The sequence below is a fragment of the Fistularia commersonii genome, chromosome 11 (assembly GCF_037954325.1).
Source record: "Fistularia commersonii isolate RoL2024-O1a breed Wild chromosome 11, RoL_Fcom_v1.0, whole genome shotgun sequence".
Taxonomy (NCBI): Eukaryota; Metazoa; Chordata; class Actinopteri; order Syngnathiformes; family Fistulariidae; genus Fistularia; species Fistularia commersonii.
This window is the reverse complement of record NC_141294.1, coordinates 6,512,672-6,527,748: the sequence shown is the minus strand read 5'-3', so window position 1 is coordinate 6,527,748 and position 15,077 is coordinate 6,512,672. Positions and strand designations below refer to the sequence as shown.

At 37.1% G+C, this 15,077-nt stretch overlaps 1 long non-coding RNA gene across 1 annotated transcript; it reads right to left on the bottom strand.

Moving 5' to 3' along the window:
• Positions 1 to 11,944: 11,944 nt before the first annotated feature.
• LOC147229319 (uncharacterized) lies at positions 11,945 to 14,705 on the bottom strand. Its single transcript, XR_015106857.1, has 3 exons — positions 14,618 to 14,705; positions 13,549 to 13,738; positions 11,945 to 12,680 (listed from the first exon to the last, which is right to left on the bottom strand). It is a non-coding gene; the product is annotated as an uncharacterized LOC147229319 (long non-coding RNA).
• Between the last annotated feature and the right edge of the window lie 372 nt (positions 14,706 to 15,077).

The window sequence follows — 15,077 nt, the reverse complement described above, 5'->3', positions numbered from 1 at the left end:
GTTATTGTTGCTTTTAACCCAGGACAATAGGACTGTAAAGGAGAGACTGAGGAGAGAGTGAGCGAGTGCTCTTTGAACTAATGAAGAGGAAACCTTTTACTCTCCTCTATAAAGAAGCCCAAGTCCCTCTCTGCTACGGACTTTTTCACTCGCTCTCGTAGAATGAGACAGAATGAAACAAAACGTTTCCTCGTCGGCCAGGTTCCCTTCAGAACGCAGGGCCTTTGATGCAGATTTAAAGAAGGTGGATGAACATTTTGGAAAGTTTTTTTTTTTTTTTCTTAAAGAATGATCATTATGAAATAAAAAAGTACACAGTACATCCACGATAAAAGTAGTGTAAGTAACTTTTCACTTCTGTCTTATTAGTGAAGGATGAGTGGGCAAAGGTGAAATATGACAGTGTACATGCCATGTACCTTTGCTGGTCGAAGAAAGTTATAGTTCAGACATTCAGAACACCCTAACCTGTTCTTTTTTTGGGGGGGAAATCAAACTGTTGGATTAAAATCATGTTCTTTTAAAAGCTTTAATTATGTATTCAATGTTTTAATTACATGGACTAAGGCAGTAGCACTTTTTCTATCACAGCAAGTTAGCATTTGCTCACAAACCACTTATAATTCATTTGGCTTTTTCAAAGAAGCAACACACTATTTTTAAATGTAATAGTAATTTTGGCTTAACTACTTTTCTCCCCGCCAAGTAGGTGGCAGGTGTGATTAGAGCTGTTCCAAAACAAAAAGCTCTTTTTTTTTTTTTTTTTTTTTTTTTTTCAAAGTATGAATGAGGGTAATACATTTTTATCATTTTTACTTTCAACCAAAACACCTCATCCTAAGAACAGATTTGAAAGTATCTTGCTTCTGAGGTGATATGACTAGAGCAATTGTAAACATTCAAATTTGTATGAGTGTATGTTGGATGTTTGGACAGGTAAATGTTCATATGTGTGCTTTATTGTTGTTGCATATTACTCTGTTTTTCATTTCAAAATACCTGTAATATAAATGTGATCAATATTGAAGTTAAGTTAAAGTTAAAATTCCCTGGACTTCTTTGGTGTCAGTGATTTATTTTGCCTGATATCAAACATAGTCTACAGTTCTAAGCACAATACCTGGAAACCTGGAAAATTTTATTTTTCTTCCTTTTCTGAAACAGGGCTTAACTGAACAGTTTACAATTAAAGTGTTCAGAACAGTGTTGTTTGTATTTTTTCTTCATTAAGACCTGCTAATAATTCATCCATTTATTTCTTTAGATTATGATTCTGTTCAGAGTATGATAATGTTTCTCTTCACTTCAGATGTACTTTTCCTGACTGTTATAAAAAAGGTCACATTTCACCTTCAATGCTTTGGAAAGACCTGTCCCTGTCATAATTGTGTCTACATATATTGATTCAGGTGTCCAAATGAGTGGGTTAATTAAAAAAAAATGTGTCTGTTCTCTGTTTTAAAGATGTAAATTATTGGAATAGCTGACAAACGTCCCCTTTCTGGTCAGAGTTTTGTTTGGCTTCTTCCAGGCGAATAATCGACAGTCAACCAAGTGATCAAGATAATATTACAATGTAGTCCTTCAGGAATATTCATGATGACATTTTCTTGGTGTCAAGATATCCCTACAATGGCTTCAAAGGTTCTTTTGGGAATTTGATCATGATGGAGATTAAATATTATTCTCTTGTTTTTTTTTCATATCATGACACACAAGATAAATAAAAAATATCTATACCTGTTAATGAACAGTGCAAAATTATTATAAGGCTCTTACAAATGATTAAAATGTTTGTTTGGTTACTTGGTTACTTATGTGTAATTTTATCCATGTTATAAAATGGTTAAATCATATCCATTAGTATGAGTAAGATTCCTAGTTTCTCATTTTAAATAGCAACACAAACAACAATTCCAGCTGAAGTGGAGGGTTACAGACTAATACAAATCTGTAAAAACATTGTATTGGGCCAATGCTTCCCTAATAATCTGACACTCAGAAAATCCCGAACTAAAGTTGCACAGAAAAGTTTTTGCACACATTTTGTGTTCAGCATTAAACACAGGCATGCATGTACTTTTTGAAATGTTGTTTCTTCGAGTAAGAAAAGGAGCCTTAGATTGTTCTGTATTGTGAAATGAAGTATTTCATATCTTATCTTATTTGTGAGGGAAAAAAAATTTGAATGGCAGTGTTGCAGGGATGAAAATGTGAGAGCGGGGGAGTAAGTGTAACAGAGACAGGTGCAGGCCTTGATGAGCTGATAGCACAACCTCAGATAGCGGGCAAAGCCTTGCTCTACTAATGAGATGCTAATCAGATGCTAATGATATGTTAATCTTCAGGCAGTATTCTTCCTCACTTGAGAAAAGGGGAATCTTGGAGGCATTTCACTACTGGCTGCAGACCAGGGACTTCCTCATGTCAGAGTTCAATACATGGAAAAAAAAAACTGCACACATGTGATGGATCGGTGTGCTTTCAGTTTCCCAGAGGAGAGAATCCGCAACTGACAGGCAGCCTGAGGCAAATAATAGTGACCAGTCCCTCACCTTCAATGACCTGCTCTGGCCCACGCAGTGGGATCTGCTGTGTGTGTTTGTGTGTCTTCAGCCGGCTTATGTGGAAGTCTCCTCTCTCCTCCAACCTCTTGTCAACATGCTGAAAGATGTTCCTCTGACAGGCATATGTCAGGCAGGTTTTCATGTGTGACTGCAGAGAGAGACAGAAGAGAGAGGGAGGATGTGGGTGAATGGTGAGAGAGAGAGAAGAGAGAGGATAGGGGTGAAAGGGATTGCCCACATTGAAGTGAGACAGATGTCGAGGATTGATGAGCCTTAGAGCAACATGGACACAAAACTGTGATTCAACAGCAAAACTAGTGCAGCCCCTCACCCGGGTCTTCGCATTGCTTTACAAATCCTGTATTGTGAAAATCAAGAGTGTAGAATTTTAACAGGATTCGGTGTGATCATTTCATATTTCATAATATAGAATGTTACTGCCAAAAATAGCAGCACCTATTTTATGCAGCTTTTTCTCATAGCAATTAGAATTGAACCTCAATAACTAGTGCAGACAATGGGTTCCTTTGAGGAAAAAAAAACAGAGACTTAAATTTTTTAAAATGGTCTATCCTTTCATGTTTCTTTAATGATCATTTTCTATTCTTGTAGTATCTATACCTTTGAATCCAGTGCACATACTGTGCTTGTCCGTTGGAATTTTAATCAGAGCTTTTCCCAACAGAAATACCATTCACCTGGATATATGTATTTTTTAATTCAATGGTAAGCTCCACTGATATTGTAAGAGTTCAATCCCAATTATTTCTAAAAACCAAATAGGTGAACAATAGGAATATTTTCACATTCTGATTAACCTGCAAAGAAGGACATAAGATTACATCAGTCATTTTCTGATGACTTTTTGCCATCAAAATTTGTCTCAGCATATATATCAATAAATAACAAAAAGTCAAATTAGACTTTAGCTTATTTATAAATTTCATGACTTTACCTTCGAAGAGCAAGGAGAAAAATACTGTTTGACTGAAAACATCAGTGGTATATCACCTCAATACCAACACTTTAAAGTATAACTAATTTGTTCTCGATATATGCTTATGACTCGCTGTTAAAATTTCAAGTTTTGATGATGGGATCAATCTCAGCAATGACCAAACTACGTGAAACTCCTTCTTTACTGTTTAAATTCAAACACATATATACACGCACGCATGCACACACACACACACACACACACACAAACACACACACACACCTAAATAAACATACAGAAAGCAAGCAAGGTTTTAGGGCTGAGCCAATTGACTGCTGATGTTCATGACTGACAGGCGAGGGTGTAATCTGACAGCAGCAGGAGGAGCGGAGGCGGGGTTGAGATTCACCAAGGCAACTAAGCAACACATTGATTGACACCTCAGCTCTTGGGGCAACATGGATTGGTGAAGTCAGGATGGGGGCAGAGGGGGTTACAGGCGGGATGAAAGAATTGAGTAGGGAAGATGAACCTGGGATTTTGTAGTAGAGGTTAAAAAAAATCTGACACAGCTTTTTAAATAAGTGTTGCAGTTATTGTTGTTGCATGTGGTGGCAGCTCTTGAAAGAATGTCCGGTTACTAATACTGGAAAAATGTAAGAGATTATGAGAGGGTCATTATTCCAGTAAATATCCAGTATCCCAGCTTTTCTAGTTTTTTGGTCTGTTTAGTTCAATCAGCATGTTGCTAACATTATTATTGATTAGAGGTAAACATTCTGCTCAGGGTTAATAGCTTACTAGAACATAGGGTATTCGCATATTTATGTTTCTGTGTTTTTGCTCTATCCTGTCATATACATTTGGTGTAAAGTATGTGTTCTCCATTTGACTGAATAGAACATGTACACACACCACGTAAGCATCGTGCATTGCATCAGCCTAGCTCACTCAATTGCGTTTATTCAGAGCTGTAAAAATCCATAAAGCAAGCAGGATGTTCTTTACTGGATGGCATGGATGCATGTGTGTTTGTTTATTTGTGTGTATGTGTGTGAGTGTGTGTGTGTGTGTGTGTGCATGTGATAGAGTCAGAGACAGAGAGAGAATCTCTGTGTGCTCAGCTGAAAGGCAGCTAAGATAAAGGCAGAGAAGCCATAGAGATTGTTTTGTTGTCATATTGTGCTGCTATGTCTCTCTGTTGGTTGAGTGTGTGCGCGTGTTAGTATTTATGTATGTATGTGTGTGTGTGTGTGCGCTGACTGCTTGTGCTTCATGAACATTCTCACAACCGCACATATGGATGTATATCTGTGAGTTTGTGCTCGAGTTCAGCAGAGAATATTTATGAACCTGTGTGTGTGAGTGTATCAGTGTTTGTGTGCACGTGTATATGTTTATATGTTTCAAGCAAGTATTGCTGGCTTTCTCTTCATAACTGTGTGAAGTGAGTCAGCGTTCAATTTGCCTCTCTGCAGGCCTAAATCCTAGTTCACAAAGGTGTTTTCCTGTGTTTTTTTTTCTCTGCATATGTGTGTATTCTGTGTGTCTCCCCAGGGTTGGTGTGGTGGATGTTAGCTTGCTGCCTCCATACCTCCATTCATCTTCTATATTTTCCCCCACTACAAAGCAACGCTGGTCCCTCGATGGAACCCTTCCATACACACACAAACACGTGCAGACTCACAAACAAACATGCACGCTTACCCCCTACTCAGCCGATTTTTTTTTCCCATTGTGCTCTTTCTTCCTCTTTTTCTCTTCATCATGATAACAACAACAGAGTTGAAGCCCTTTGAAACACTCAATTTGAATATCAAATTAGGCTGTGCGCATGAGTATGCATGCATGCATGTGTGTGTGTGCATGTGTGTGCTTGAGTGAGTGAGTGAGGGAGTGAGTGAGTGAATGTGTTTGTGTGTGTGTGTGTGTGTAATGGAGTTTGGGATGGCTACTGATATTTCTGGAAGGTTTTAGTTGTATTTGCAGATGACCTTAGTGAGTAAAGTTTCTGTACTTTTTAAATTGTGTGTGAACAAAGTACTTGTGTGCTTTTATGAAGGTGTTTCATTAAAGTGAATGTTTGTTGTCTGTGAGGTCACTTGGACTCATGGGAGAAGCAGAAATGGCTCCTTTGTCTCACCATATCGGTGCCATCGCTGTGCTTGTGTGTGTTTGTATGTGTGTAGGTGGCTATGTTTGTGCCTCGATAAAAGAACTGTCTCTGTGACTTGTCCATGAACTCTCTCCCTTGTGGGCACACAGAGCACCCATTCTTACCCATGTATACAGTTGCAAATATTATTGAATTCTATAAACTATGCCTGCAAATATATTCACATATGTTTTATGTACCATAGAAGTTAACATTCAACTAAGGTCTTACAGATGAATTAATTTTAGTTAAATATTATTTAAATAGTAGGAATACCTACAACTTTATGGAAATTAAATGATCAATTAAAGAATTTCTAAGCTGAGTGACATACATTATTTTGATTTTAGCCTCAACTTAACTTAAAATATTATTTACATCCTGCAACTTATCACCTGGCCAGTTTTCTCTAGAAATGACAGAAATGGCAGGTGATACATTGAACACTGGACACCCCATAAAAAAAAGTGAAATATGGAAAAACTGCCGTTTTTTTACAATGGTGTTGGATACATCTAACGTTCATTTTGGCTTTTGAAATTTAAATAATTTTTGATATTTGAGATTAATTATTAATTAGACCCATGCAAAATCATAAGGGAGAAAACTCATATGATTGCATAGGGGAACAAAGGACACTTGCAACACTGTTCTCTGTTAAGGTCAAAAGGTGAGTTGAACTTTGATCAAATGCCACATGAAATCCCAAAGATTAATAGATCTTGTCTTTCTAAATTTGCATGCATTCTTTCATGTAATATTTCTTGAGAAATTAATCAAATGTAAAAAACTTCCTGTTAAGTACCGTTTTTAAGAGTGACAAAAATTCTGGAGATTTGCCCCCAAACTCCACTCCTATGTCTAGTTTAATAAAAATGTTTGATCAGCTAGATAAACATTACAAGGAAATTTGATCTGTTTCTAGAAATATTACTGGTTTATCTAAGACGCAATGAGTGATGTCGTCACAAAACAAATTACTTATTTTAATTCCTAATCCATGTAATGATATTTGATAAGTCCATTGTTACATTTACTTTTTTTCCATAAAAATATGAATGCAGTGCAAAAAATGGGTATCACTGTGATTGACACTTGTGTGTAACTTCCTTCTGTTGAAACAAACGAGATAAATTTAATCTGGGTCAGCTGGTAAACAAGGGCCGTAAGAGAGATAGAGGACAGGAGAGGAAGAATGTCTCTGTAAGAAGAACATGGGAGAAAGAGTCACACAGAAGAGGGAGACAAGATGTAATTTCATGGCATGATTTTCACCTGAGCATCATAAACATACCCAACTATAATGAGGTGATAAATACCGGGTCCAGTTGAAATTTACCTATGTACCGGAGAGGATTTGAAAGTTATTGGATGAACCTTGCACTCAGGTTAATACTCGAGAAAGCATTTTGAATCAGTCGTCTGTTCGTGTCCATGTTATCTTTACATGTATTGATGGCCTGTGTGAGTTCAGCAATGTTTGATCTGAATGTGCAGCATCACCTAACAGAGATCGGATTGCCAATCAGCATCTTTGACAAATCTTGAGTTTAATCTTCGGAATCACCTACTGGTTTGAAGCTGTTTCCAAATGATGGAATGTGAAAACAGTCAAATTGGTGGCTGTTTTATGAAATATAGATTCTGCAAAAGTATTTTGAAAAGTTGTCTTTTTCCAACTTTATAAGTCAAAAATAGAACATACTTCATAATTATAAGTGAAGTATTTTTTGCTCCATCTGTTGCTGGGGATGTGACAAAGAGATTGAAAGACTGAGGAGGACAGAGACAGCTGCCTGTTTAATACCACTCAAATTCAATGAATTGTTGGTTTGTCTGGTTTTTTTTTTGACAGTGTTTTTCATTTGTTTTACAAAAATATATTTGTTTCAGATGAAGAGATTACCAAGGTATTTTCAACTACAATACACTCAATATTTCATGCACGGATGTGTAGGCAATACCCAGCTTTGAATATCTTATGGTATAAGCTTAGCGGTGACTACAAGTATCATTTCTTTGCAACTCGAATAATTTTCAAATAATTTAGACTTGTTATTGGATCTAACTAATCAAACTACAATCTTTAAATGGGTTATTTTGCTGGGAATTTGACTCAAAAATATATCTGATGTTTTTAAGTTACTTCTTTCTCAGTGTGAGTTGATAAAAATGTCTTTTTAACCCCATGCTTCAACAATTTAGCAGCTATGAAGATTTGCATCAACATCCAGCGCCCTTTCTCTCACCACATTTTTGAACACATACATTATTACAAGCTACACTGACGTATCCAGATATCACACTGCTGAAACAGAGAGGTAACATGAGTATCTTAGCAATGTTTCTGCTTTAATTGTGCCAAATTTCTGGAACACTTAAAAAAAAAGGTTAACTTCTGCCAAATCTCATTCCAAAGTTCCATTTTCTACTCTTTTAACTACCTGGCTGCAAACAAGTGACCACAACGCCAAATTATCCTCTTCCCTGTTATGCTTTTATCTGTTAATTTGAGTTAATTTGCAGCTAAATAGTTTTTAAACAATTTTTGTTTCAGTGTTGTAATGCTTTTTTATACCTGTTGCTCTTTAGATTAATAGTCACCACAAAACAATACAAGAGACAATTCAAATTATAATCAATCATAAAGAAGAAAGAAAACTCACTCTATATTGACAATTCATTAATATAAAACTAGAAGTGCAATGAACATAAAAGAAGGATGTTTTGAGTTAATTATAGTTAGTTTTTCTGTATCAATTCCAAAAATTGAGTTTTCTGCATATTTATATAATTTGTTCCTGCACACCAGTATTATCAATAGATCATGAAAATGGAGGTGATTGTTTATTTGATTTTATGTTGTATTGCTTTTGTCTTGTTGCATGGGACAACACTGAATATGTGGCACCGAAAAAGGAAAAAAAAAACAACAACTTTGGTTTCAGTGATAGCTTGTCTTGTTCGATGAAGCTGATCTCTGGCCCTCAGTGGAGAGGGTGAATGATTCATGTCAGTGCTCCGCTCACGTGTCACCGCCATCATCATCTTCGCCTCAGTCACGCCACAATGAGAATTCATTTCTCTCTGATTGCCAGGATATCTGGCAACAAGGGAAATGAGAGAGCGGCATCTTATGGGCTCATTCATCAAGAACTAATTGAAGCCTCACTAGTCTCAAGTGCTGATTGAGCTGGAGTAATGTTAGAGTGTGCTGTTTTGTGTGTCCTGAAGTGTTCTTGTGACACTTTTTCCTTTGAATTTGTAAGATTTTACAGTAGGTGAGTTGAAGGAGACTGTCTGATGCAAGTCTTTTTTTTATACCGAAAAGACAAAGACGCAAGTATTTGTGCATGGGAGGGGTTGTGTGTTTTTTGTCAGGTTAAAATCATATGAATTCAGGATGTGAGCAGCAGATGTAGAATAAGCAAGAAAGGCAGATATTAAATAGAGGAAGGATATAGGGGAGAAATGTCAGGAGAAAGCGCAAGCAAAATGAATTCAGTTTGTGTGTGTGTGTGTGTGTGTGTGTGTGTGTGTGTGTGTGTGTGTGTGTGTGAAACAGAGTATTAGACTTGCACCACTGAATCTCCTCTCCTCTGAGGCTATTGTGCTCTGCTCCACCTCTCTGTATTGATTCCACTGGGCAAGAGCCCCTTCACTCCTTCGTGTTCTGTCTCTTGCTCTTTTTCATTTTACTTTTCTTTTCCTTTCTCTTCTTTTTCTTTCCATCCCCCCTTTGTTAACAGAGAGGTGACTTTTTCGTTTGGCCATCTATCGTTTCTGATTTTTTTTTTGAATTTTCGTTTACCTGTCCTGCCCTCAGTGTCGGACGTCTCGCTCTCATAGTAGAAGTACCATGTACCTGCACGCTTTTTGTAACCTTTCAAATGATAACTGTTACTTTTAATATCACAATATTTTTTCTCTGAGTGCCACACCCCTCCATCCCTCTCCTCCCTCCTCTCTCCCTCCAATTCAATCCCGATGACTTAGAGTTAATGTAATTGGAATCTAAGGACAGTCCTTTGCTAACATTCACCACGCTACCTTCAATTCCTGCACCTTAGCTTTGAATGTTACTTGAGTCTCCAGGACTCTTATGAACTTGCTTGAACATAAGTATTTTTGGTGTTGACACTGTACTTCATGGCTCTCCAGTGTGTTTCTAAAAAAGTAAAGTTTGATAAAAATCAGGGGAGCGGAAATGACACAAGAGTGTATCACGAGGAAAAGCAGCCGTAAGGCAATTGTCTGCTGATTGTTAACAGAGAGTAGGTTTGACTTATCAGTGAAATTGCAAATTCTAACCCTTTTTCACCTTGTCTCGTAAAAACTCACAATGTCCCCGTTACCATGATATCAACACTTCTTTCCATCCACGGTCTCATCTCAAATTGGCGCTTACATTTTTGTTATTACATGTTTTAACTCATAGAAAGGTATAGAATGTACACTGGACTAACAAAGAGTGGAACTTGTTATATGAAGGCATGAAAAGGCACAAGGTATGAAAACACTTTACATCAATAAGACTGATAACTGTTAAAGATATTTAAGGGAGATATGTGAGCAGGATAATGCTGCAATGTGGCATTGATATGGATCAACATCTATCTGGGACATTATTTCACAGTTGCATTTTTTGCCTTGCCTTGGAATAAAATGCAGAATTAGTGTCCAGGTATGCAATAGGGATTTTAATTTTAGGTTGCATATTTAAACTAGTCCTATTTGGACATATTTTAAGCCCAATAAAGACTCAGAACAATTGTCGTTGATGTTTGCTGTTTTTTGATGTAGTCAGCTGTTAATCTAGAAGGTGTAATAGACTTTTTATTGCTAATTATGAAGCTTACATTGTTACTCAAAGAAATAAGCCTGCAGCGTTTGTATAGCGTATCCCCAGCTGATTGACTTAATGAGGAATGGCCAAAGAACAGCATAAAAGATTTGTTTTACAGTCTGTTTACAATGTTCTTCAAATGTAAAAGCAATCAGAACAAAATCTAGATAATGACCTTTGTAACTATATTTCTGCTCTTTCACTCGATTTTTTTCATGCAACAACTTTGTGACCGAAGCAGTGTCTTTCGAGAAGATCTTTACCGCAAATAATTGGTTTATAAGTTCTATAAATTATTCAAAAATGATGAAATATACTGAAAAAGCAGTCTAACGCAATCAGGAAGTGTCTGTTATTTAATCACTTGTTACCGTATCGAGATAAAAATATTCAATTCCATGATTTAATGATACTTAACATTGGCAATTAACTTGATGGAGATAAAGTTTATACACACCTGAGAAAAGGTAAAGATTATAAAACCATCACACTTTCATTTAAAAAAATTAGCTTTTAATATATTTTGGAAAATAAACTTTAATTTGTGGCGTTGTAATATAATGACTCAATAGATTGGTAGCTGATATAAAACCCTTTGCCCTTAAATTCATCCTGTTAGCAACCAGCTATTGTCTGTCACATGGGCTGCTTGTCTGTGGACTTATCTTATTTAAAGAATTTCTAGTCTACTGGCCACTCGGAACACTTTGACAGGCACATTTAAACACAACATAGGAGGTTGTGTTTAAACTGCCAGTTTTGCTTACTCATTCACATCTGGATAGCAAAGGCATTAGGATATCGTAGCAGGGTTTTTTTCCCATTCAAAACAGTAACCTTCCGATTAATCAATTGACAATTAGTTTATTTGAAAATTGCTGTCCTTTAGGCAATGTAAATTATATATGTATATACATATATATATGTGTGTGTGTGTGTGTGTGTGTGCGTGTGTGTGTGTGTGTGTGTGTATATACATATATACTGCTCAAAAAAATAAAGCCAACACTAAAAAAACACATCCTAGATCTGAATGAATGAAATATTGGTATTAAATATTTTTTTTACCAAAACCTCCCAAAAATGATTAAATTAAATCAAATGTATTAACCCATGGAGTTCTGGATTTGAAGTCACATTCAAAATGAAAGTGGAAAAACACACTACAGGCTGATCCAACTTTGATGTAATGTCCTTTAAACAAGTCAAAATGAATCTCTGTTTCTTCCCGAGTAGAGAGTTTGATTTCACAGAAGTGTGGTTGACTTGGAGTTACATCTTGTTGTTTAAGTGTTATGTTTTTCGAGCAGTATATATATATGTATATGTATATACATATATATGTGTGTGTATATATTGTTTTTTACCCCAAAAAAAAGAAGATAAAGTCAAAGTCTTCAAAGGCATTTATTTCATCGCAGTTCTGCTAATGCGCATTTAAACATTGATCAATAGGTTTAAGTGTAGCAACACAGCCAGGTCATGTTAGCAACATATATACTTTATTTACCTGAGTGTATGTGTGTGTATCTGTACATGCAGTCATTGTTTGCACACATGCATGCGTCACAACAAGCTACTGGCTTAAGTCCAAAGTGTGTCAGAAGTCGACTTGTGCACGTGTGTATGGCACTGCCTTGCTAGAGATGACACTGGCCAGCTATGTAAAAGTGTATCTGACAGGGGGAGCGACAGAGTCAGCGCTTTCTCCCCCCTTCCTCCTCACCCCCCACTGTTCAATCCATCCAGCTGCTGTCACCACAGGGGAGCAGACAATCTATCAAGGCATCGGGATGCATTCTCCTCACCTGCGCTGCGCCTTTAATGAACAGCCAACATGATCCCGGCTGACAAGCAGGAAATGGATGTAATAAAGATTGTTTCTGCATGCTCTTTGCATCCCTGATAAATCACCTCGCTGTGCAACAGATTCGGGAGCCTCATGGAAATTTGATTTCACACGGTAAGGGGGAGGAAGAAGAGAGCAGTGGGGGAAAAGAGAGCTGCCACTGGCAGGGTCACTCTATTTTATTCCCCTTTTCTCTCCAGCGGAGCAGTGGAGCAAGGTGTGTTGGGATTGAATGGAGGAAGAGGTGTTGTGTTTTCCGTCTTTTTTGCATAGGCTCCTACTGATGTTGCAAACGGTCTGTTAAGCCTGGGGACATGCTTTTGTGCCTGTAAGGCAATAAACAATAAAAGATAAGATGTACAGTCATTCACGTGGTCTGTCATCATACCAACATTAATGTGCACACTAAAGATCTGGGACCAAACTTGAACAAAAAGGAGATGACGAAGAATCTGGGGTTGAGCATTGAAAAATTTATAGTGTATTAAATTGAATAAAATCAAACTTTCTCACAGCGCAAGATGTTTCTATCGTGAATCAGAGTTTGATGGAGATGATCAAAGCAGTACTACAAACCATACAGAATAGTGCGTAAATGTTTTGAAAAATGATACTAATGTATTCTTAATAACAGTCAGAAAGGAAAGGTTTAAGAAGTTTGCAGAGTTGTATGATAAAAACACCTTTTCAGTTGAATTGTCATGAGGGGTTCAATTCTGACAAAGACCTAGCTGCTCGCTGTTTGCGAGGGATTTCTCCAGTTTCCCTGGCTTCATCTTACAAGTCAAAAACAAGCAGCAAATAAACAAATAAACTGGTACGATCATGAATGTACACCATGAAAAATGTCCGCTTGTCTTCTTTATTAATCCAATGGTGGTTGGTGGTTTTTGCTTGTTGTTCTGTGCACAAAAGTCCTCATCCAAACATTTTTATTAAATGTTATTTATGACGGGGTTCATAAGGCCGGCCATATTTTTTAACTAGTGGTGAAGCAAGATCAGGTCTGTCTGTATTTACCATATAACATTTTTTTGTCTTTCTTCTTTAAACATGGGGTGAGTTTGACCCTTATTTTAAACCTGGTGATGCTTAGTACTAAAGTACTGAATTACTGAGTACTGAATTAATCCATATCATGGTGTTTTTGATTTAATTTAATATATTTGAAGTGAAATTGCTATGTAACCTTACCTTGACAGGTAATGTGTTGCCATTTGGAGACGTAAGCATTCATTACTCAAGACGATTCAAAGCGTTTTTTGTCACTTGCACAGTGTAAAAACGTGATTCCCCGCACAGTGAAATTCCTACTTTGCTGTCCGCAGTGCATTTGGATATGAGTGTCAACATACTGGCACTGGGTACCTTTGCACGCATTCTGCTGTTGAAATAATAAAATGTTAGCATATAGTGACACAACAGGAAGACAGGGTCATTTCATCAGAATCTAACAGAGGTTGTTACACTCATGAGACAATGGATCTGAGGTAAGAATAGCCATTTCAGAAAACATGCATAGCATTCCTGGTTATAGAAGCACACAAAGTACAAGTTGTGTTCTCATGATGTTTACACCATTATGTAAAAGAGCAGTTTAAAAAAAGAAAAGATGAACACTATCCCACTCTCTCCTTTGCTCACTTCCCTGCCCTACAAACATCCCACCTGCTTTCCTCATCTCAGCATTTTCCTCTGTGGTGCTTTCAATGTGAACAAAATAAATTACATTCAATATAAGATAACCATTTAAGATAACCAGCTCCAATCTTTTCCAGTTTTTCATGCTGCCCACATGTTTCAAGGCAAAATCACTTGCTTGCCTTTTAACCACAGGTGGCATAGTTAAAAGGCTAGCAAGTCAGCATGGTTGTAATCTATGAGCCCTTTCCAACTGACTTTACTAGTATAGCTATTTATTAAAACAATACCAATAATTTATTTATGTAAACTTTTATTTAATTCCCCAATCTGTGTCGCAGCCGTTTTGCTGGGTCACAACACTGGTTTATTTCCTACTTACACTAGTCTGTTGTCTTGCCATACCATACCATGTCTCGAGTTCACCAAGAAGCTCCAGGTTAAAAAAGTCAGCAGAAAATAGATGTAAGCTTTCTACTGCCTCATAATCTACTGAAGATTAGAAATAAGAAAATAATACGAAAAGTGTTATCTTGTGCCAATTTTATCCATACCACTAGTCACAAAATGCCGAAAATGTCAACCTAGAGGAAAAGTCAAGGCGTCATCAGAAAATCCCTACCTCAGATATCACGATAGGCATCCCATGGCAATCTTTCAAGCCACTGACGGATCAGAAAGTTGCGATGGTCTTTCCAAACAGCTCACTGACAGACTGGCTTTGCCTCTGCAAGTGATGGGGCAAAAATACAGGGGATCCTGTAGGGGGAAATGCTTTGCAGAAGTAATGAGCAGTTGTAGAGAATTGCGGTGCGTCTTTAGATGAGCATTTGGATACAGAGGTGCTATTATTTTTCTCTACATTTTTCTCAGATATATAACAGTTTGCTGGTAGTTGATCTAAAATCTTTAGCTCTAGATTAAGTTGAATGGTTAGAATTAGGTCAAATGAAGGGCTCTCTTAAGGTCACTGTAATGTTTTGCGGTTTTCCCTGGCTTGTTGGTTAAATTCTCCGATAATGCTTTTCAGGGGCGGTCCCTTTGTTTTTGGGAATCTGGACTAAAATCACAAAGGACATGGA